The sequence below is a fragment of the Protopterus annectens genome, chromosome 3.part0 (genome assembly GCF_019279795.1).
Source record: "Protopterus annectens isolate FY-2018-M chromosome 3.part0, PAN1.0, whole genome shotgun sequence".
In the NCBI taxonomy this organism is placed as follows: Eukaryota; Metazoa; Chordata; order Ceratodontiformes; family Protopteridae; genus Protopterus; species Protopterus annectens.
The window spans coordinates 501769434-501794314 of NC_056731.1; the positions used below are offsets into that span (position 1 = coordinate 501769434).

The 24881-nt window shown below is 39.3% G+C and overlaps 1 protein-coding gene across 3 annotated transcripts in view; it reads left to right on the forward strand.

Annotated features, from left to right (window-relative positions):
* The window catches only part of CTNND2 (catenin delta 2), a 6416678-nt gene that overhangs the window by 2296571 nt on the left and 4095226 nt on the right, over positions 1–24881 (forward strand). The gene's annotated exons all lie outside the window — the stretch shown is intronic.

Below are 24881 nucleotides of genomic sequence, written 5' to 3' on the forward strand. Positions count from 1 at the left end.
ATATGATGTTTATGATTCTAGTGATGACTACGAGTGATCTAACAGTACTCTGATTAGTAACAGATCAAATGGAAAAAGCTTCTTTTAGAGAAGGAAAATAAGTTTGATCTGACCTAGAATGTTCCTTTGCACTCCCTCAGTGTGCTTGTATGGGGACATGAGGAAAGAAAACAACACAGTGAATGAAATACAGGGCACCATGTGTTCCTTTTTACTGGACTGAGCATTAACTTTGTAAAGAAATCAGTAACTCTTGCAGAGTGCATTTGGTTGATTTCTGGAGTCTCCTAGTAATTCTTTAAAATTTTCCTAATTAAACCTAATATCCATCTCAGTATGACCAATTGAGATATCTGGTACTTCATCCTCCAGCTCACTTAAACCACTTCCCCTTGCATTTACCTCCAGAAATGTGACCATGATATATGGATTACTTAGTAATTGCTAAGCATTTGAATAACCACCACGGTGTGTCTTTGCGGAGGGGAGTTAAGGGTAGGAAGGTATTACAGATAATAAGAAAGCTCCTCTTGTGGGGAAGTAAAAGTATAATTATGTGAAAAAAATTTTCAAAGCCTCTAGGCAACTCCTCCTGTATGCTCTATATACACCTGTTCCAATGCCTCAGGGTAGGCCTGCTGTGTGTTCCTGCCATTCCTCAGACTGTATCCACCAGTACAAATGTAACACTTTCATGAACACCGATGAGTTCATCTTATCTGCAGCATTTAATAGGTATTTGTGTGTGACTGTGTGTCTGTAATCAAGGCAAATTTCAACTAGGTTGGGCAGCTAGTATCTGACAATGAGAGATCCATTAACTGGGTTGGAAAATCTGACTTCGGTAATTTTACTAATGTCTTGTAGCCTCATGTGGGCGTTTGTTATGACATCACACACAGGAGATACTCTAGTCTTTATGAACAGAGCAAATGTACACTTTAAAAGTGTTATGTGTTCTAAAAGCAGCAGTTGAATATCATATTACTGCTTTCTACAGGACTGTTATGCAGTTTGCACAACTATCTCCAGCCATGAACAAGAATTAATAGTATTAGGCAGTAGAAAACTTTCTTTATCAAGTTATAATTGCAATGTTATGTTGTTTTATGTTTTTAACTCATTCAAAATAAATCACAAGAACAAATTAATGTGGAATAGTCGACTAACAGAGAAATGACATTCATTCATTCCTTAATATTAAAATGAATTGAGGACTGAAAGCTGAATGTTTAGGCAACCATTTGAAATGTTGGGACCTGATACAGCGAGTCCTAAAACATGAAGACTGAATGGCCGAAAAAACAGGCCTACGTGTACTAAGTCGATTGTGGCCATTTTACAGAAAACTCGCTTTTTTCCGAAGTATGGTTTAAAGGTTCATAGATAGGTAGTAGGCTAGCTGCACATGTGAGCCATTTTAAGCCTAGCCAGTTTCCCTTAGTGAGAATCAAACCCTGTACCTCTTGTCTTTCAGGTAAATACCTTAACCATTACACCAACCTCCTAATCTTCAGAGTTAGTATATATAAGTTTGGGGTGTGAGGGGACTCAACCTCACATTGAGGAATGAAGGAGTTGCCACCCCTGCAAAAAAGATGTTTAAAAAAGAGTGATCTTTGATACTCGCTCTTCTCCTGGATTTACAGTCTTTTTTAGGCATTTCCAGTGCAGACATTTCAGCCAAATATGTGTAAGGGTATTATTTATTTTTCAAACATTATTTTTTCCTTATTTTAACAAGTTATGCTGTTTCAACATGTTATAAAGCAATTATGTTCATGGAGTGGATTGCTGAAAGGGTATAATGTATATCACCACAGAATGATAGATATCTGTCTGCAAATTATAAATACTGGCCTTTTATACTGGACAAGAGATACCAAGGATCTAACTCCATGTTACTTTTTTCTTTCCATTTTAGTGCTGTGTATGGCTGATTGTACTTTAATGTAATATACTTTTAAAATGGATGCAACTGTATGGTGTACTAGACTATGGTTAATGACAATGTGAACATTTGAGTGAAATAGCTAAATAAGAGTAGACATTTGTCATAAGAATTATTACTATAAGAATCCATTAGATGGTTAGGCATGATGCCAGAGAGAAATGGCAGTCTTTTGGACATATATTTTTAGAAGTCCAACATTTTTCTGGTTATGTGGCTACTGTTTCATGCCATGGCCATTAATGGGAATCTGGCAATAAAGAAGAAACTGCCATGCATCTAACTTGGCTTTCCTATTTTGAAAAATTTATAGCAAACTATTTTTGAGGGGTAGTAATTATGTCCAAAATTAACACTTTGTTTATTTTGTTTTGACTCTACTAACTTTGAGAACTGTGCAACTTTTATTAAACTGTCTTGGAATTTATAAGATCTTCTTTAACCATAGAAGACCTCTGCATTTAAGTTTTGCTTCATTCACTGATTGTGCTTCTATCTGTCCTAATTCTCCTAAATTCGCCAAACAGAAAAGGAGGTACTTAGTATTATCGCAACCACTTTGCGAGCCAGGGATAATTTGCAATCTTTTCGCAAAATGATTAATGTTAACCTCAAATGGGGTGTGCAAACTCCTAACTACTATTCTGTGGCATTGCTTGTGAGCCCGGAAGAGGGATAAAAGATAAATGCCTCTCACTCTGTAGTGTCCTTTACGGATGATCTTCAGCTGTCACCAGCTTATGTATTAAAAAAAAAGTAACCACAAGTACTTCATTCCCTGCTGCAGTTAGTGATTGTAAACAAACTGCATTCCAAATGGTGGCTTCTACTTCCAAGAGTGGAAGCAGACACCCACTAACAAAGTCCTTACCATTGCCAAATAAAACAATGTCAGAGTCACTGCATCAAACTCTTCCCAAGGGGGGCTAGAACTTGGCTACGCCATGTAGCTAGAAACTGCAGTGAGGCAGTCATGGGCGCCATGTGAGTTTCAAACTGCTGCACCAATACCTACGGTTTGCCATCAGATGCAGTCATACGATGTAGTAAGCAAAAACCAGGACCTGTACACTTAATGCGTACAGGCACTGTGTATACAGTAAACTCCTACAGGTGAAATATATGGGATGGAGTTAAGGAAATGTATACACATCACTAAACATTAGTTTTGAATTAAGTAACATTAAGCTTTAAAATACAATCATTATTATAACGACAATATCCTTAAACGCACACACTCTAATACAACAAATAAGGAACGCATTCTTCTCAACACCTGCTCCGAATGTGGTTATGATAATACTTAAGTACCCAGCAGAAGGAGTGTAAAAGCTGAACATTTTAAAATGATGCAAGGTCCATTAAATACCATAAAAGAGCAGATGATGAAAGCAGAGAGGTTCAAACCTCAGTCACCTGTAGAGACAACTATACCTCACAATCTGAAGAAATTGAAAATAAGTAAAAAAGCCCTTGAAAAGTAGGTGCATTTGTGTAAAATTTGAAAACTAAATAGCACATAACTCTTTGCACTTTCAGTGGAATGTGAGATACTTCTCAGAAATGCATGTTTAATAAAAAGTGAGCAACAAAAATGGTGGAAAAATATAAGCACATTATCAAAGAGATAGTGTAAAATCTGTAGATTTTAATGAACTGTATTGCAAAATTATACCACACAAGGTAATTTATTTTTGTTCTTTATATTATTTGTACCTGCGTGTTGGTCATGTAGTGTGGTTTTCTTTGTACTACACAGCTTCAAAAATCACATAAAGGAATTCAGGAAATTGTGTGAAGGGATAAATCAAGCATGAAAATTACTCGACCACTTAATCCAAAATAACTTACTTTCCAACTGTCAACATGGTTTCAGACCTTCACACAGCACTACCACTGCCCTCCTTTCCTGATTGCATTAACAATAACCGCAACCTTAATCTTTCCGTTGCACTATTTATCCACCTGTCTAAAGCATTTGACATGGTAAATCACCAGATTCTCATAAACATACTAAAATCCCTGTCATTAGATGCACTTTCCATAAAATGGTTCCAGTCCTACCTAGATAAAAAACAACAGGCTGTATTATGGCATAACACTGTATCCACCCACCTGCCCATTACCCTTGGTGTCCCTCAAGGGTCCATACTAGGACCTCTCCTTTTCTAAATATTTATTAATGACCTTCATCTAGCTATCCCCCAAGCCACATGCATACAATATGCTGATGACTCCACACTGATATGCTCAGCCACATCCACCTCTGATCTTTACTGTCTTACCCAGAAGGTATTTAACACAGTTGAACAATGGTTCACACAGCGTTTCCTTCTCTTGAACCCCCCCAAAAAGAAAAACTGCTCCTCTTCAATCCTAGTCACAAACCTCTCCTTTTGATTTCTCTGTTACATCCACCAGTGGTACCATTATATCACCAGACCCTACCACCAAACTACTTGGTATCACCATTGACAACAATCTGAACTTTGACATCCATATCGACAATACTATAAAAACTGTCAAGAAAAACTTGGCACCCTCTATAGGATTAAACCCATCCTTTCACCTACAGCCAAAACAACTGTAGCTCACACTCATCTAATCTCTACACTCCTCTATGCCTCACCCATTTTTACTAATCTATCTAAGAATAACCTCAGCAATGTGGAAATGTCCTACAATAACATTGCCAGATTTGCTACAGGCAACCCATTTAGAACCCACCATTGCATTAATATAAAGCAGCTATGATGGATAGAACTACAAAACCTGATTAAATTCCACCAACTAACCATTGCCCATAAGACTCTTTATAAACCTTCCAGTACTCCTATTCTATCTACCCTTATCACCCCCTCTAAAATCTAAAGTCCTTACGCTCATCACACAAACTTCTTGTATATACCTCTAAACCTAACAACAGGGCTGGGGATTCTCTCTTCTCTAATGCTTTTGGAAAATCCTGGAATCTTTTCCCCAGTGACCTTTCCTCACTTGCCTCTTTATCACTCTTCAAAAACAGACTGAAACTTTTCTTTAGAACACACTTGCTGTGCCCATGTAATAAACCTGACTAGTCATCTATCTCTTCAAACTTGGCTATGCCTATCCCATACTTCTCATTAACTGTTATACCTTCCATTAGGAATATTATCTCTCTCTAAATTACATTATTTCCAACCTCTGTGGATACTTATTATTGAGGGAACCCTTTACAATAAACTGCCTTCCTTTTTATTATGTACTGTAACTGTATGATGTATTGTACCTGCATTTTGCACTGTTATGATTCTTGCCCTCGCTGAACATTCTGTGTTAACCTGTATGATGCATTGTATATATGACTATTGTTATTTGCTATTTGTTGTAGTTTTTATTTTGTTTATGTCTTGGAGCTTATCTCCCCGGGCCTCTGCTGAAAATGGACATATATCCAGTTAGACTAGCCCGGTCAACAAATGTAAAATAAAATAAATTAATTAAATAAATAAATAAAAATAGGGACATACCTCCAAAAATAAGTACATCATGTGCAGGTGTAAATCAGGCCTGATAATTGGAATGCTCCTCCATAACAGGTGTAGTTGAGAGGTTTGGAGACAGCTAATCCTTTAGCAAATGGTTCGCATGCTCATTTTCATAACCTACAGAAGGCTGCCCACTTAAGTCACCTGATCCCTTTATCACCCCATGGTTTGTACAGTGGGTCTTGAAGGATAAATGGTAGTTGAGCAAGATATTTCAATCATGGAAGTAGTGATGAAGATATCACTCAAAGATGAATGATTTATGACTGCAAAGCAGCCTGTCTCTCACCACAGTGGCTGGTGATGAAAAAATATTTTCCAAACTCACTGGAAGTCTCTAGATGCTCTTTGATTTTGTCCATCTATTCTGCATTACAGAACTAGGACATTTAGTAGATGTTCAGGCCCGGACACAGTGGGGTGGTGTAAGAGATGCAATCTCCTAATAGTGTCCCTCTTTATTCTGTTGGAAAGTAGGCATACATCAAAAAAACACGTTTCAGGATCCTGGAGTTGGTTCTTGGTCTCCTGGATGCCAGCAGAAGTTCTTGAGGGTCTGAGCCAGGCTTATACAAAATATTGTAAGATGGTGCATCAGGCTTCCATGCCTACTACAACCCTCAAAATTATCCACCTCAGTTACCAAATGGAGAATGCTTTTCTTAATGAGTGAAATATAAAGATGGCACATCCTGCAAATACTGAGGGATTCAAGTTAATGAATACTCTATGAATTCTAGCTTCAAATTAACTGCCTCAACTTGTGTTGGGTAGGTTTGTCTCCTTACAGATGCACCCTGTTGACATGTGAAGGCTCAATTGTTAGATGACTTTGCAAATAAAACCCTTCTGTCTGATCCTTCCACTGGAAAAAAAAATGTCAAAATAAATGTGGAAAAGTAAAGTAAGTGTTTTATATCCTAGTCCTAGCTGCACTAGAAATTACCACTTGGAGTGTTAGCTATTAACAAAAAGCAGCCATTGCAGTGATGCAAGAAAAAATAAGCAATTCTAGAGTAAATAGTAGCATTCAATGCTCAAGAGAAAGATGGGACTAACAGCAACCCTGACATCAATTCTGAACCCCAAACCTATAGAAGGAAGATTCACCCTGGTTCTAAAAATTCAGAGTCATAATCGCAGACAATTAGTTCTCACAGGGTCTGTCACAGAGTTTGATTCCTACCAACAGTTCCTGGACAACTTTCCAACACCTCAAAAGGCCAGATTTGGGCACCTCTACTACTACTTCTGTATATTACACCAGTAACCCCTCCCCTTCTGAGTAAGGCAGACATTTCATTTAAAATGTTCTTGGTATGAAAGTAAGATGAACCATGGAGGCCATAGTAAATCTAGCAAACATTAGTAGCTTTGTAAATAAAAAGAAGTAATAATTGGTTGATACCTTTGGAAATGAAAGATGCATATATTCATATCCCAAGTCACTATGCCTAAAACACAGTTGCAAAGGCTTCTGGTAGGCAATTGCGACTGAGTTTCCTGGGAAATTATTTTATTAGAAGCCATTTCCTTGGCTGGCGGATATTGCAGAGGAGCAGATAATGATGAGTCCAGCTTTACAAGTATATAAGAATGTCATTAGAGGCTCATTCTTCCTATTTACATCAAGTTATTTCCGGGGGCCCTGAAATTGACTCCTTGGCTATTGTCATCTTTCACAGGCATAAAAGAATGTCAAAATTCTATGCAGACATTGAAAGAACCAAATTCCTAAATCAGAGTGATCAGATAAGAAATTGTTGTCCAGACACTAAACTGGCCATGTGGGTAACAAACTGCACTGGCAAACACAAGAAGTCTTTCCTTGCAGATGTTAGGTCTTACCTCACACACATTAGTAGCAAGTGCTGCAGACCTTTTGTAGACTGTATCTGCCTAGAGTATGAGTCGTCATCTAGTCACACATTACAAAATGCGTCTTCACTTATTAGGTACAGTAGGATTTGCTTCAGCTGTTTTGCAGAGAATGCTGTAAATTATCCATGTTGAAGTGAGGTCTAAGGGTACAGTGTTTTGCCAACCTTTTTATTGGTTTCTGTAGCAGTCATCCATGTGATAACGGCAATATAGTTGTGAGACTTCACCTACAATAGCTGAAGATTTGAAATAATAGGACTATTGTATTGGCTTCAACCCATTATCCACCTGGTCCAAAATATTTTATGAGTTTGGTAGTTCTTTGTATATAGTTAATCTGTACTAGTTAATAAAAAATGTATGTTTGGCTCATTTGATTTTATTTTAATATCATTATATTTGGCAATAGTTTGATGGCCCCTTTTTTTGTTCTTTAACATGTTTTAAATTGGGGTGGCATTTATTAATTTCAGTACATTTGTTGTGTACAATCCCTGGGAGGTATTGATTTGTTATAGAGTGTATTGTATTTTTTCACAATTTCAACCTTCTTTTAGCCTTCTTCAGGAGTATTTGTTGGTGGCATAGCCATGTATGCCACACATGAGACCCCAAACAAAATAGAATTGTGTGCTTGGCTTTTTCCTGCTTCATACATGGCTTCTTTTAATAGCTGTGGCACAAATTTTAATCTGCTTGCCTATAGGAATGCCTGACTGACCAAAAGATCTAGCTAGTGAACTGATGTCTAGTTCCAGCTTTATTTTCAATTCCACCAGTTTATGGATTTGATTCCTACAGCAACGATCGCATTTTGTGTACATATACAATAATGATGAGTACACTCACACAAGTATATTGCATTCATTTGTAACACAGAATCCATAGTGTTCTAAGATAAATAATCCTTTTGTGACATGTTTTAACCAAAAAAAAAAAAAAACATAACAAGTACGCTCTCAGAACTTTTTTGTATTGTACTTCAAATGGATATCTGTAATTAACTTCATTTTGTAGTGTGTACATAAATATACCCTGACTATGTACATTGTCTTAGGTTCTTACATTTACCACATAATCCGTTAATCATTTATATAATGCCCTGTATGTAAGTCAACTGTATATTATTATGTCAAGTGTTACATGCAATGCCTTTGCCCTAATGCCCATGTCATAATTGGAAAGGGTCTTCAGATCAAAATTTTCACAGTAAATAAAATTGAGTGTAACTATCAGTGATGATATAAATCACATGCTCTGAGGAGTAGTTTACCTAGGGTCTCAGTGCAAGGATCAGTTTAAAGTTAAGATGAACTTATAAGAAAGAAATAACAAACATTGTAACTGTAAAACCACATAAAGTAATGCTGGCAGCTATGCACTTTGCTTGGCTCAAATTTATTTTTTGGCCTTCACAGTTTATGGGCAACATACTCACTAAATATGCTAGTCCAAAAGAGAAACTGATTTATATTTTTGCCGTTCTTACTGGTATTACAGTATTGTCTCAGTTTGCTTCACACTTTCAACATTCCATAAATAAGCATTCTAATACTAAACATCAGCTATATGTAACTGTTAAGATTATTACCTTAGAATTCCTTCAGAAACCCTGCCATGCATAAGCCATGGCTTTCCTGTTTATCTCTCTACACACCTTATGTGTTTCTAACAGCACAGCATTGTTTCGAGCAGAGGTAACCAGATCTCCATGGCATGTAAATGTCAGCAGTGCAAGACAGTGACTAACTACAGTCTCTGTCTTATTCAGAGGCATATAGGACCCTGCCCCTTAATAATATAATTTATATAATAATAATATAATAATATAATTTGTTTTTAACAATTTTTCTCTTACTTTGTGACCATCTTTGTGAGGTGAGCGCAGCTGCATTGAGCTCCATTCAGCTTCTAACTTGGAGAGCTTTAATGAAGTTGGCCACTCGGTAGGAACATACTAATCCACCCTTCTTACCATAGCTGGGTGGAATTTTTAGTTAAAGCATACTCCCTATTTAGTTCCAACTTCCCACTCCCTCCTAGGGAAGCTAACCACAGGTTAATTATTATTGAATCTTACCTTACTTTATCTTTAGGCTAAGCTACCTTCTTGCTCAGTCAATTTCTTGCTGTTACTGATAGGTTTCTGCAGCTTTAGGTTCCCTTGCTCTAGCCCACTCCGTTCACCCTTCAGGCTCACTCTGCTCCCCTCACTGCCCCCAAATTCCACCCGCCCCCCAGTGCTCCTACACTTATAGCCCATATATCCCCCCCCACAACAGCGTATTACCATCCATTAGTCATCAGATCCACTCCCACTTCCACACCACACCCTCCACCTCACAACAACCTCCTCTGTACACCCCACCCATACCATGCAAGGCATACTAGCACTATTACTACTAACTCTCACCACTCTAGCTTACACCACATCCATACACTTTAACATGTCAACAAACACTACCTACCACATAACACACACCCACACACACACACACACACACACACACACACACACACACAACTTCACACAAATATAGTAATATGTTCCACACTATTTAACAACACCTCATTACTCTACATACACAAAACAGCAACCACACTACCTCACAAACGGATATAGTTCCCAAAAACACATAGATATAGCCTCTGCCATAAAACTCACATTATTCCTCAGAAAATGGCTGCTAATCTCAGGGGACATACAACCAAACCCAGGTCCAAGCAACCCAATCCTATCCCAGAAACACAAGTCAGACCTACTTTTTATCAATATAAACACACGTAGCATATCCAACAAACTTCACGACTTTCACGCATTCATATCCCACTACTCCCCAGACAATACTAACTGTTACAGAGACCTGGCTAAACCTGCCACACAAAAGGAAGAAATTCTTCCCCCAGGCTATAACATCCTAAGGCAAGACAGAGGTACCAAAAAGGGAGGTGGAGATGCAATCTTATTTAAAAATACACTCAACCTCCAACCACTAAAAACCCCACTTCCCAAATTCCAGAATGCAGAGACATTAGGCTCTGTTATGTCCCTTAAAAACAAAAAGAGAATCAACATCCTCTGTAGTTATATTCATCCAGGAACTAACTCACCTATAATAGAAGCGATACTACAATGGGCCACAATCAACCTACACCAAGAAACCATCCTGATATCAACATCCTCTGCAGTTATATTCCTCCAGGAAATAACTCACCTATAATAGAAGAGATACTACAATGGGCCGCAATCAACCTACCCCAAGAAACCATCCTGCTATCAACATCCTCTGTAGTTATATTCCTCCAGGAAATAACTCACCTATAATAGAAGAGATACTACAATAGGCCGCAACCAACCTACCCAAGAAACCATCCTGCTATCAACATCCTCTGTAGTTATATTCCTCCAGGAAATAACTCACCTATAATAGAAGAGATACTACAATAGGCCGCAACCAACCTACCCCAAGAAACCATCCTGCTATCAACATCCTCTGTAGTTGTATTCCTCCAGGAAATAACTCACCTATAATAGAAGAGATACTACAATAGGCCGCAACCAACCCACCCCAAGAAACCATCCTGCTATCAACATCCTCTGTAGTTATATTCATCCAGGAAATAACTCACCTGTAATAGAAGAGATACTACAATGGGCCACAATCAACCTACCCCAAGAAACCATCCTGCTATCAACATCCTCTGCAGTTATATTCCTCCAGGAAATAACTCACCTATAATAGAAGAGATACTACAATGGGCCACAATCAACCTACCTCAAGAAATCATCCTGCTGTCAACACCCTCTGTAGTTATATTCCCCCAGGAAATAACTCACTTATAATAGAAGAGATAATACAATGGGCCACAATCAACCTACCCCAAGAAACCATCCTGCTATCAACATCCTCTGTAGTTATATTCCTCCAGGAAGTAGCTCACCTATAATAGAAGAGATACTACAATGGGCCACAATCAACCTACCCTAAGAAACCATCCTGCTATCAACACCCTCTGTAGTTATATTCCTCCAGGAAATAACTCACCTATAATAGAAGAGATACTACAATGGGTCACAATCAACTACCCCAAGAAACCATCCTGCTATCAACATCCTCTGAGTTATATTCCTCCAGGAAATAACTCACCTATAATAGAAGAGATACTACAATGGGCCACAATCAACCTACCCCAAGAAACCATCCTGCTATCAACATCCTCTGTAGTTATATTCCTCTAGGAAATAACTCAGCTATAGCAGAAGGGATACTTCAATGGGCCGCAATCAACCTACTCCAAGAAACCATCCTGCTATCAACATCCTCTGTAGTTATATTCCTCCAGGAAATAACTCACCTATAATAGAAGAGATACTACAATGGGCCGCAATCAACCTACCCCAGGAAACCATCCTGCTATCCACATCCTCTGCAGTTATATTCCTCCAGGAAATAACTCACCTGTAATAGAACAGATACTACAATGGGCCACAATCAACCTACCCCAAGAAACCATCCTGCTATCAACATCCTCTGTAGTTATATTCCTCCAGGAAATAACTCACCTATAATAGAAGAGATACTGCAATGGGACACAATCAACCTACCCCAAGAAACAGTCCTGCTATCAACATCCTCTGTAGTTATATTCCTCCAGGAAATAACTCACCTATAATAGAAGAGATACTACAATGGGCCACAATCAACCTACCCCAAGAAACCATCCTGCTATCAACATCCTCTGTAGTTATATTCCTCCAGGAAATAACTCACCTATAATAGAAGAGATACTACAATGGGCCACAATCAACCTACCCCAAGAAACCATCCTGCTATCAACATCCTCTGCAGTTATATTCCTCCAGGAACTAACTCACCTATAATAGAAGGGATACTACAATGGGCCGCAACCAACCTACCCCAAGAAACCATCCTGTTATCAACATGCTCTGTAGTTATATTCCTCCAGGAAATAACTCACCTGTAATAGAAGAGATACTACAATGGGCCACAATCAACCTATCCCAAGAAACCATCCTGCTATCAACATCCTCTGCAGTTATATTCCTCCAGGAAATAACTCACCTATAATAGAAGAGATACTACAATAGGCCGCAACCAACCTACCCCAAGAAACCATCCTGCTATCAACATCCTCTGTAGTTATATTCCTCCAGGAACTAACTCACCTATAATAGAAGAGATACTACAATAGGCTGCAACCAACCTACCCTAAGAAACCATCCTGCTATCAACATCCTCTGTAGTTATATTCCTCCAGGAAATAACTCCCCATAATAGAAGAGATACTACAATGGGCCACAATCAACCTACCCCAAGAAACCATCCTGCTATCAACATCCTCTGTAGTTATATTACTCCAGGAAATAACTCACCTATAATAGAAGAGATACTACCATGGGCCACAATCAACCTACCCCAAGAAACCATCCTGCTATCAACATCCTCTGCAGTTATATTCCTCCAGGAAATAACTCACCTATAATAGAAGAGATACTACAATGGGCCGCAATCAACCTACCCCAGGAAACCATCCTGCTATCCACATCCTCTGCAGTTATATTCCTCCAGGAAATAACTCACCTGTAATAGAACAGATACTACAATGGGCCACAATCAACCTACCCCAAGAAACCATCCTGCTATCAACATCCTCTGTAGTTATATTCCTCCAGGAAATAACTCACCTATAATAGAAGAGATACTGCAATGGGACACAATCAACCTACCCCAAGAAACAGTCCTGCTATCAACATCCTCTGTAGTTATATTCCTCCAGGAAATAACTCACCTATAATAGAAGAGATACTACAATGGGCCACAATCAACCTACCCCAAGAAACCATCCTGCTATCAACATCCTCTGTAGTTATATTCCTCCAGGAAATAACTCACCTATAATAGAAGAGATACTACAATGGGCCACAATCAACCTACCCCAAGAAACCATCCTGCTATCAACATCCTCTGCAGTTATATTCCTCCAGGAACTAACTCACCTATAATAGAAGGGATACTACAATGGGCCGCAATCAACCTACCCCAAGAAACCATCCTGTTATCAACATGCTCTGTAGTTATATTCCTCCAGGAAATAACTCACCTGTAATAGAAGAGATACAAAATGGGCCACAATCAACCTATCCCAAGAAACCATCCTGCTATCAACATCCTCTGTAGTTATATTCCTCCAGGAAATAACTCACCTATAATAGAAGAGATACTACAATAGGCCGCAACCAACCTACCCCAAGAAACCATCCTGCTATCAACATCCTCTGTAGTTATATTCCTCCAGGAACTAACTCACCTATAATAGAAGAGATACTACAATAGGCTGCAACCAACCTACCCCAAGAAACCATCCTGCTATCAACATCCTCTGTAGTTATATTCCTCCAGGAAATAACTCCCCATAATAGAAGAGATACTACAATGGGCCACAATCAACCTACCCCAAGAAACCATCCTGCTATCAACATCCTCTGTAGTTATATTACTCCAGGAAATAACTCACCTATAATAGAAGAGATACTACCATGGGCCACAATCAACCTACCCCAAGAAACCATCCTGCTATCAACATTCTCTGCAGTTATATTCCTCCAGGAAATAACTCACCTATAATAGAAGAGATACTACAATAGGCCCCAACCAACCTACCCCAAGAAACCATCCTGCTATCAACATCCTCTGTAGTTATATTCCTCCAGGAAGTAACTCCCCATAATAGAAGAGATACTACAATGGGCCACAATCAACCTACCCCAAGAAACCATCCTGCTATCAACATCCTCTGTAGTTACATACCTCCAGGAAATAACTCACCTATAATAGAACAGATACTACAATAGGCCGCAACCAATCTACCCCAAGAAACCATCCTGCTATCAACATCCTCTGTAGTTATATTCCTCCAGGAAATAACTCCCCATAATAGAAGAGATACTACAATGGGCCACAATCAACCTACCCCAAGAAACCATCCTGCTATCAACATCCTCTGTAGTTATATTCCTCCAGGAAATAACTTACCTATAATAGAAGAGATACTACAATGGGCCACAATCAACCTACCCCAAGAAACCATCCTGTTATCAACATCCTCTGTGGTTACATTCCTCCAGGAAGTAAATCGCCTATAATAGAAGCGATACTACAATGGGCCACAATCAACCTACACCAAGAAACCATCCTGCTATCAACATCCTCTGTAGTTATATTCCTCCAGGAAATAACTCCCCATAATAGAAGAGATACTACAATGGGCCACAATCAACCTACCCCAAGAAACCATCCTGCTATCAACATCCTCTGTAGTTATATTCCTCCAGGAAATAACTTACCTATAATAGAAGAGATACTACAATGGGCCACAATCAGCCTACCCCAAGAAACCATCCTGCTATCAACATCCTCTGTAGTTATATTCCTCCAGGAAATAACTCACCTATATTAGAAGAGATACTGCAATGGGACACAATCAACCTACCCCAAGAAACAGTCCTGCTATCAACATCCTCTGTAGTTATATTCCTCCAGGAAATAACTCACCTATAATAGAAGAGATACTACAATGGGCCACAATCAACCTACCCCAAGAAACCATCCTGCTATCAACATCCTCTGTAGTTATATTCCTCCAGGAAATAACTCACCTATAATAGAAGAGATACTACAATGGGCCACAATCAACCTACCCCAAGAAACCATCCTGCTATCAACATCCTCTGCAGTTATATTCCTCCAGGAACTAACTCACCTATAATAGAAGGGATACTACAATGGGCCGCAATCAACCTACCCCAAGAAACCATCCTGTTATCAACATGCTCTGTAGTTATATTCCTCCAGGAAATAACTCACCTGTAATAGAAGAGATACTACAATGGGCCACAATCAACCTATCCCAAGAAACCATCCTGCTATCAACATCCTCTGCAGTTATATTCCTCCAGGAAATAACTCACCTATAATAGAAGAGATACTACAATAGGCCGCAACCAACCTACCCCAAGAAACCATCCTGCTATCAACATCCTCTGTAGTTATATTCCTCCAGGAACTAACTCACCTATAATAGAAGAGATACTACAATAGGCTGCAACCAAACTACCCCAAGAAACCATCCTGCTATCAACATCCTCTGTAGTTATATTCCTCCAGGAAATAACTCCCCATAATAGAAGAGATACTACAATGGGCCACAATCAACCTACCCCAAGAAACCATCCTGCTATCAACATCCTCTGTAGTTATATTACTTCAGGAAATAACTCACCTATAATAGAAGAGATACTACCATGGGCCACAATCAACCTACCCCAAGAAACCATCCTGCTATCAACATCCTCTGCAGTTATATTCCTCCAGGAAATAACTCACCTATAATAGAAGAGATACTACAATAGGCCCCAACCAACCTACCCCAAGAAACCATCCTGCTATCAACATCCTCTGTAGTTATATTCCTCCAGGAAGTAACTCCCCATAATAGAAGAGATACTACAATGGGCCACAATCAACCTACCCCAAGAAACCATCCTGCTATCAACATCCTCTGTAGTTACATACCTCCAGGAAATAACTCACCTATAATAGAACAGATACTACAATAGGCCGCAACCAACCTACCCCAAGAAACCATCCTGCTATCAACATCCTCTGTAGTTATATTCCTCCAGGAAATAACTCCCCATAATAGAAGAGATACTACAATGGGCCACAATCAACCTACCCCAAGAAACCATCCTGCTATCAACATCCTCTGTAGTTATATTCCTCCAGGAAATAACTTACCTATAATAGAAGAGATACTACAATGGGCCACAATCAACCTAGCCCAAGAAACCATCCTGTTATCAACATCCTCTGTGGTTACATTCCTCCAGGAAGTAAATCGCCTATAATAGAAGCGATACTACAATGGGCCACAATCAACCTACACCAAGAAACCATCCTGCTATCAACATCCTCTGTAGTTACATTCCTCCAGGAAATAACTCGCCTATAATAGAAGCGATACTACAATGGGCCGCAATCAACCTACCCCAGGAAACCATCCTGCTATCAACATCCTATGTAGTTATATTCATCCAGGAACTAACTCACCTATAATAGAAGAGATACTACAATGGGCCGCAACCAACCTACCCCAAAAAACCATCCTGCTATCAACATCCTCTGTAGTTATATTCCTCCAGGAAATAACTCGCCTATAATAGAAGAGATACTACAATGGGCCACAATCAACCTACCCCAAGAAACCATCCTGCTATCAACATCCTCTGTAGTTATATTCCTCCAGGAAATAACTCGCCTGTAATAGAATAGATACTACAATGGGCCACAATCAACCTACCCCAAGAAACCGTCCTGCTATCAACATCCTCTGTAGTTATATTCCTCCAGGAAATAACTCACCTATAATAGAAGAGATACTGTAATGGGCCACAATCAACCTACCCCAAGAAGCCGTCCTGCTATCAACATCCTCTGTAGTTATATTCCTCCAGGAAATAACTCACCTATAATAGAAGAGATACTACAATGGGCCACAATCAACCTACCCCAAGAAACCATCCTGCTATCAACATCCTCTGTAGTTATATTCCTCCAGGAAATAACTCACCTATGACAGAAGAGATACTACAAAGGGCCACAATCAACCTACCCCAAGAAACCATCCTGCTATCAACATCCTCTGCAGTTATATTCCTCCAGGAAATAACTCAACTATAACAGAAGAGATACTACAATAGGCCACAACCAACCTACCCCAAGAAACCATCCTGCTATCAACATTCTCTGTAGTTATATTCCTCCAGGAACTAACTCACCTATAATAGAAGGGATACTACAATGGGCCGCAATCAACCTACCCCAAGAAACCATCCTGCTAGGTGACCTAAACTTAGACTGACTAGCCTGTAACTCCAACAACTCTTCAAACCATATTAACTTATTTGGATTCTCACAACTAATCCAAGAACTCACCAGAGTAGACAAAAAATCCAGTAGACCCTCCATTCTAGATTGGACATTAGTTAATATCGCCACAGAAAATTATCATGTGGGCTGCTTACTTGACGCCTTGAGTGACCACTGCCCCACATTCCTCCTTCGTAAACAGGCAAAAATACCCAAATCCATGCTATTCAAGGAGACTAGGGATGAGCACAAAGTCAATCCACAAACCTTTAACAGTATGCTCCAGCAGCAGGACTGGAATCTACTAAAAACTCTACCTTTAGTCCACGCAGTTGATTTTTTAAATACTACTTTTATGAATGTAGTAAATATACTAGCTCCCATCAGGAAACTCAGGACTAAAGTTAACTATGCCCCATGGCTAAATAGGACAACAAAAGCCTTAATAAAAGCCAGAGACAATGCCTGGAAAGACTGGAAAAAGAATAACACTATCCAAGACAGACAGAAGTATCAAGAACTACGAAATAAGGCCAAAACCCAAACAAAAGTAGATAAAAAAAACTACTTCTTAGACATCCAAAACAAGCACTCTAGAAACCCCCAAAAGTTCTGGCAGGCCATCAATATCCTTCTAAACCCGGGCAAAACCACCACCCCATTTCCCAACAACAATTATGATAATGATAGCATAGTTTCAGAATTCAACCATCACTTCACAGAATCTATCCTCGCACTATCTATCCAACTATCCAACAAGAACACTAAAACTACCTCAACTGTAGAACAAACTAACATACCCACCTTCACAAAAAGCTACCACTGCTCTACTCTCCTTTACCAATCAGATTAACCATCTAAGAAACAACAACACATTTGTCTCAAGCATATTCCTAGAACTATCAAAAGCATTTTATATGGTCTCCCATAACCTACTGTTAGACACTCTGTCAACCTTATCCTTAACGCCCTCTACTACTTCAAGGTTTAGAAGCTATCTCTCTGACAGAAAACAATCAGTTAAATGGCAAAGTACACTATATCCCCTATTACCAACTACTATAGGCGTCCCACAAGCATCAATACTGGGCCCTCTACTATTCACTATTTTCGCTAACAAACTACATACTTCCACCCTGCATGCATCACTTATACAGTACATAGACTCCACCCTAATCTGCTCAGCCCCATCTATAACTACTCTTCAAAAACTTACCCAAGAATCCTTCTGCTCCATGGAACAATGGATTACTGATATCCAACTCATTCTAAACCCCAACAAAACCAAATTACTCCTTTTTACCCCCAATAAATCCAAATCCACACCTCCTACCTTCACTATCGCCTCCAAAATGGGGACCACAATCTCCCCCTCCCCTCACACGAAGCTGCTCAGGGTTGAAATAGATAAGAATCTAAACTTTAATGTCCATATCTCACAAACTATCACAAAGGTACATAAAAAACTAGGAACCCTATACAAACACAAACAGTTCCTATTGGACCAAGATAGAATCTCCTTAGCCCAGACCCACCTCTTGTCTACCCTAATGTATGCATCACCAATCCTAATTCATATCAGGAAAACAGACCTAAACAAACTAGAGTCACGTTACAATAAAACTGCAATATTCTCTAACAACTCCACTTTTAGAAGTTATCACTGTCTTGCCTGAAGCAACTACAGTGGTTAGAACTCCCACAGCTAATTAGCTATCACCAATTAGTCCTCACCTTCAACATAATAAGGAACCCTCAGAAAACCCCAGCCCTAAACCAACTTCTAAACCAATATTCTTCAAATCACCCTCTATGCTCATCCAACAAAACCCTGCTCTGCATAACCAAAGCCAATAACACTGCAGGGAAAAGTCTGTTCTCCTACACCATTGCTATGGAATGGAATAACCTCCCCCAAAGTATCTCCTCTGCACCATTCATCTCACTTTTCAAGACATCACTAAAGTCACACCTCTTGCAATCATGGCTCTGTCCTTGTATCACATAAAATCTTTCCTGCTCTCCTCCTAACTTGCCACACCTCATCTCCTCACTGCTTACTTCAGCTATTCTGTACTAATCAAATACTCCCTATCAGGAACTACTATCCTACAAACTGTTTCTCACACTATGACATATCTCCCAAATAACATTATTTTCCAGATTCCATTCCTTCATTTTTATGCTTTGTACTACCAATAGGGAATTCAAAGTTTTGCTATCTACATACCAAGCTTGCTCAAATCAAACCAAGGTACGAAAAATCTCCTTGATTGTATATATGCCACTGTAAAGAAATTTTCTGTCATTCATGGATTATGTGTTGTCATATAAAGACATGGAGCTCTGATTGTGTATATGCCTCTGTACATAAATTTTTTTGTCATTTGTTTTATTTGTACTGTTATGTTATGGAGCTTTTCTCCCCGGGCCTCCGCTGTAAGTGGACCTTGTTCCAGTCGGACTTTCCCGGTAAACAAATGTAAAATAAAATAAAAAATAAAAATATAGCGCTGGTCTCTACCTACCCATTTAATTAGAGAATGACCACAGCTGAAGAGCCATCTGAGAAGCTGTGTTGCTGTCCCTGCCTCTGTCCACTTCTAGCACCGTCCCACCAATTAAACATGGATCACATTTTCCTCTGAAGCCACGGCCTCTCCATCATCATATCTTGTCATTCTAGCTGCACAGAAAAGAGTACAAATGCATATAGTTTGATGCTTGTGACAGACCAGTCCTAGGTGTTGCTATGTACCACTATCTGACCAGGAGATCTGAGGTGTGTTCTTGCTAATCCTAATACAAGACAAGAAATGTACACTGGTATTAGTCTGCCAGGCTGCTCACAGATGTGCAAAAAATAATTAAACTGCTTATTGAGCTGTCTTTCCAAGCTGTATCACTGTCCCTACTTCCTCCTCCTTCTAAACTGACTTGTACCTTTCATTTTTACATTCCTGTTTTACCCTGTTTGCTTCCCAGATTGCCCTACCTGGCTGTAGTATACCTACACACTTTGCTTGAAAAGTATTAGACATTTCCTTGGCTGATGCAAATGCTTATATATGTGAGAGACTAAATAACACATAGGCTGTCTTAAGGTTGATGTCACTTGTCAACCCTGTTCCACCCCTCGTTGTCTTTACCACTGGGCTACCTACCTCCCTCCTAAGTGCAACAAAGCTAGTCCAAAGGCTGAGGGGTGATGGAGGGGCACACACTAAAAGAAACCTACAGGAAATGGAGTGCCCCTCATTTGTACTTTTTTAGGTTGACATAGCTGTAGTCTCTATTGCCTAAGCTCCTTTCAGCCTCCAGTACCATTGGTAAAGGCTTCACTGTGCAGCCCTGCAGGCTGATGCCATAGCGTCACAACACATTTGAGCAGGCCTGGGCTTTTAAGGCTTTTACACATGCACACTGTATAAGCATGCCGCTTTCATATATATTATATTTATTCTATGCATTTCAGTGTTGGCATTACAAATCAGTTTCTTTAGTCTATAAAATGAACATCCCATAATTATTCAGTATTCATTTACATATTGTTGCTTTAGTACATTTCATCAAATTGAAGCATGTTTACTTTGGACAGTCCTTCCTGTCTGCTACTGTACGTGATGTATCTCTGACCTCAAAGTACAGTTGATAACTATGGATCAGGTGCTTGTAGTACACCACAGTCGTCTCTCTAGTGTTCTAAACAGTAAGTGCTTAATGGGTGAAATGTTACTGATTGAGCTGTACCTCTTCACTTATCCACGGAGCACAAATAGCTTGAAATTGTGTGGAAGGAGCTGCTGTTTGTGCCTATTGTGCTGTCCTGGGTGATGTCTTCCTATGTAGTCCTCTCAAACCCTTTATCCTAGGGCCATCTTCTCCCACCAAACTGAGTTTGCTGAGGCCCCATTTTGTTCCATCTCAGCAGTACTGCAGGTTTAACTTCTCAACATGTGATGTATAAGTACTATCAGCCTATGAGGTGACTTTTACTCTGTCTGTGCAAACAAGATAGATAGGTAAGTGGGCAGGATGGGACAAGCAATATGGGGGGGGGGGGGGGAGGCACTACACTAAGGCATATCTGATAGCAGTCATACACACACTATATAAAATTCAGTGGCATCCTGTTATTTACTATTAGCAACGTTTGTATTACTCATTTCAGATGTTAATAGAGGAGTCCTTCATTAGATGGTCATATATAACGACAGATGTAAAAAATATTAATTTTCAGAATATTGATATTTTGTTGATCAAATTCTATAGTGGAAATGGGTGACTATTTTAAAAAGCTTGATTGTAAGGAGAAATTGCTAACACTTAACTCTACAAAAACAGCAGTCTTCAAACGTAGTATGTTCTTTAAACTAAACATATACTTTATTGGACTACATTAAACCAGAGGACAGAAATATATAAACCAGACAGATTTTTCTAATAAATGAAAATACATCAATAATGAAGATTTTTATTAATAAACTTATTTTTAATAATTATTCTAATACAGATTGTTTTATATTAAACATTTCGATTACATTAAGTAACACTGGTGATCCTGACTGTTGTGTGGTAGATAGCAGCACCCAGATTAATTGTACCCTGTAAAAACATCTTCTCCACTGAGTCAGCTAAGCTACTGATAATTATATATTGAGCATAACCTTGTCAATAGATCATTTATTTAATTGTATATTTTCCTTCCTGGATGATTTATCTCAGCACAGTTCAGATTTGATGTTATTTACCAGCAGAAGTCACTTTAACAGTGCTGTGTCCATAGATGAAGAAACTTCATAAGTATGTCCCCATTAGAATCTCTCATGCATTGATCAGTGCAGCTTAAACATTTGGCAAATATCACACTTCCCACATTTGCGTAGATTTGCCAGCTTGTTGCGCACTATTATCATAGTAATTTTGGTATGTCTATCTCAATGCATGTAGCACCATAGTTATGCCATCTACAAATGAGATTCCCATAACTAAATATTTTTGTACCACATCAAAAATGTTAAGATTAGTATTTATTTTTCAACTCATGCAAGTGCAGTTTGTGAGCTTTATGCCCATCGCTCAGTTCACCTTGTCTAAATTGACTGCAACGTTCTTAATACATATAATGTGAGGGGCTATGATCCACTGATCTGCAAGTTGACATCTTACTTTGAAATCAAAGTAAACATGTGTCTGGGCTTGCTCTTAACTGAGAAAGTGACGTGCTTTGAAAGTTCACAGCAATAATATTAAGTGAAACTTTTTTTTACATGTGTGAATGTGTAGTACCTGGCTTGAATGAGTAAATCAAAATTTCCTGTTATTCACAGATCAGTATTAATATGTCCAAGGCGAAGGTTTGTTAAGTTTTACTGGAATGTACCCAAGTAAAGTATACCATATACGTTTACTTGTAAAGAAAGGAAAGGTTAAATGTCTGTAATGTTTGCCGTGTTGTTTTTTAATCAGTCCATTTCATGATCTTTCCAAGTTTTCCTTTTTGTGTGTTCAAAATTTCCCTTGATTTTCCTGGGACCCGGGTTAGCTCCAGCCTATGAAACAGATTCCCTTCCATAAGTTGTCAGGTAAAAGTAGCTGCTAATAAAGGTTTTTAAGCAAGTGCATATAATAACTTGCAGTTTCAGTATGATTTTGGTATCACAGTAGAGCATGGTATCAGTTACCAATTAGCCAGATTGGAAACATTGCAAACTAGCCATCTAATGGCTGAAGAATTTGCCAAGAGGCAGAAGACAAACACCACTGAAAAAATGTGGTGTTCTTAACCTGATCCAGGAGATTATAATTAAGTAGCAACACTGCAGAAGGCTTTTTGCCAAATGACATCATACTGGATCGGTTGAGGCCCAGGTTAACAATGACTACCACCAGTACTGTTAGCCAACAGGGTGTTGGTGGAAATTGTGCTACTGTTGGGTGGCTGAAGGCAGGAAGAGAGAAGGTTAGGAGTGTGGTAGTGAGGGTAGGAACTTTGAATGTTGACAGTATGACTGGTATAGGGAGAGAACTAGCTGATGTGATGGAGAGAAGGAAGGTTGATATATTGTGCATGCAAGAGACCAGATGGAAGGGGAGTAAGACCAGGTGTATCAGAGGCGGGGTTCAAATTTTTCTATCATGGTTATCATGGTGTGGATGGGAGGACAAATGGGGTAGGGGTAATCCTGAAAGAACAGTATGCCAAGAGTGGTTTGGAGGTGTAAAGAGTGTCAGATAGAGTGATGTTTATGTAGCTGAAAATTGATGGTGTGATGATGAATGTTGTTAGTGCATATGCTCCACACGTTGGGTGTGCGATTGATGAGAAAAATTTTGGAGTGAGTGGGATGAAGTGGTGATGAGTGCACCCAAGGGTGAAAGAGTGGTGACTGGAGCGGATTTCAATGGGCATGTTAGTGGAGGGAATAGAAGGGATGAGGAAGTGATGGGTAGGTATGGCATTAAGGAGAGGAATGCAGAAGGGCAAATTGTAGTAAATTTTTTGAAAAGAATGGACATGGCTGTGGTGAATACTTATTTTAAGAAGATGGAGGAGCACAGGGTAATGTACAAGAGTGGATGAAGATGCACACAGGTGGATTATATCCTATGTAGAAGGGCCAGTCTAATGGAGATTGGAGATTGTAAAGTGGTGGCAGGGGAAAGTATAGTTAGACAGCATAGGGTGGTGGTGTGTAGGATGATGTTCATGATCAAGAAGAGGAGGAGGAGTGTGAGGGCAGCACCAAGGATAAAATGGTGGAAGTTGAAAAAGGGTGATTGTGAGGTGGATTTCAGGGAAGAGTTAAGACAGGCAGTGAGTGGCAATGAAGAGTTACTGAATAGCTGGGTAACTATAGCAGAGCTAGTAAGTGAAACAGCTAGAAATGTGCTTGGTGTGACATCTGGTCTGAGGAAGGAGGACAAGGAGACCTGGTGGTGGAACGAAGAAGTACAGGAGAGTATATGGAGAAAGAGGTTGGTGAAGACGTGGTATTGTCAGATAGATGAAGAAATCAGACAGAGTATAAGGAGATGAGGCATATGGCTAAGGATAAGGTGTATGGTGAGTTGTATGAAAGGTTGGACACTAAGGAGGAAGAAAAAGACCTGTACTGATTGATTAGACAGAGGGAATGAGCTAGTAAAGATGTGCAGCAGGTAAGAGTGGTAAAGGATAATGAGGGAAACATACTTACAAGTGAGGAAGGTGTGTTGAGCAGATGGAAAGAGTACTTTGACGAGTTGATGATTGAAAAGAATAAGAGATGGAGAGAAGGTTGGATGATGTGGGGATAGTGAATCAGGAAGTGCAATAGATTAACAAGAAGGAAGTAAGGACAGCTATGAAGCGGATAAAGAACAGAAAAGCTGTTGGTCCAGATTATATACCTGTGGAAGCATGGAGGTGTTTAGGAGATATGGCAGAGTTTTTAACCAGATTATTTAATTAAATCTTGGAAAGTAATAGGATGCCTGAGGAGTTCAGAAGAAGTGCTTTGGTACCAATTTTTAAGAATAAGGGTGATGTGCAGAGCTGCAGTAACTACAGAGGGATAAAACTGATCA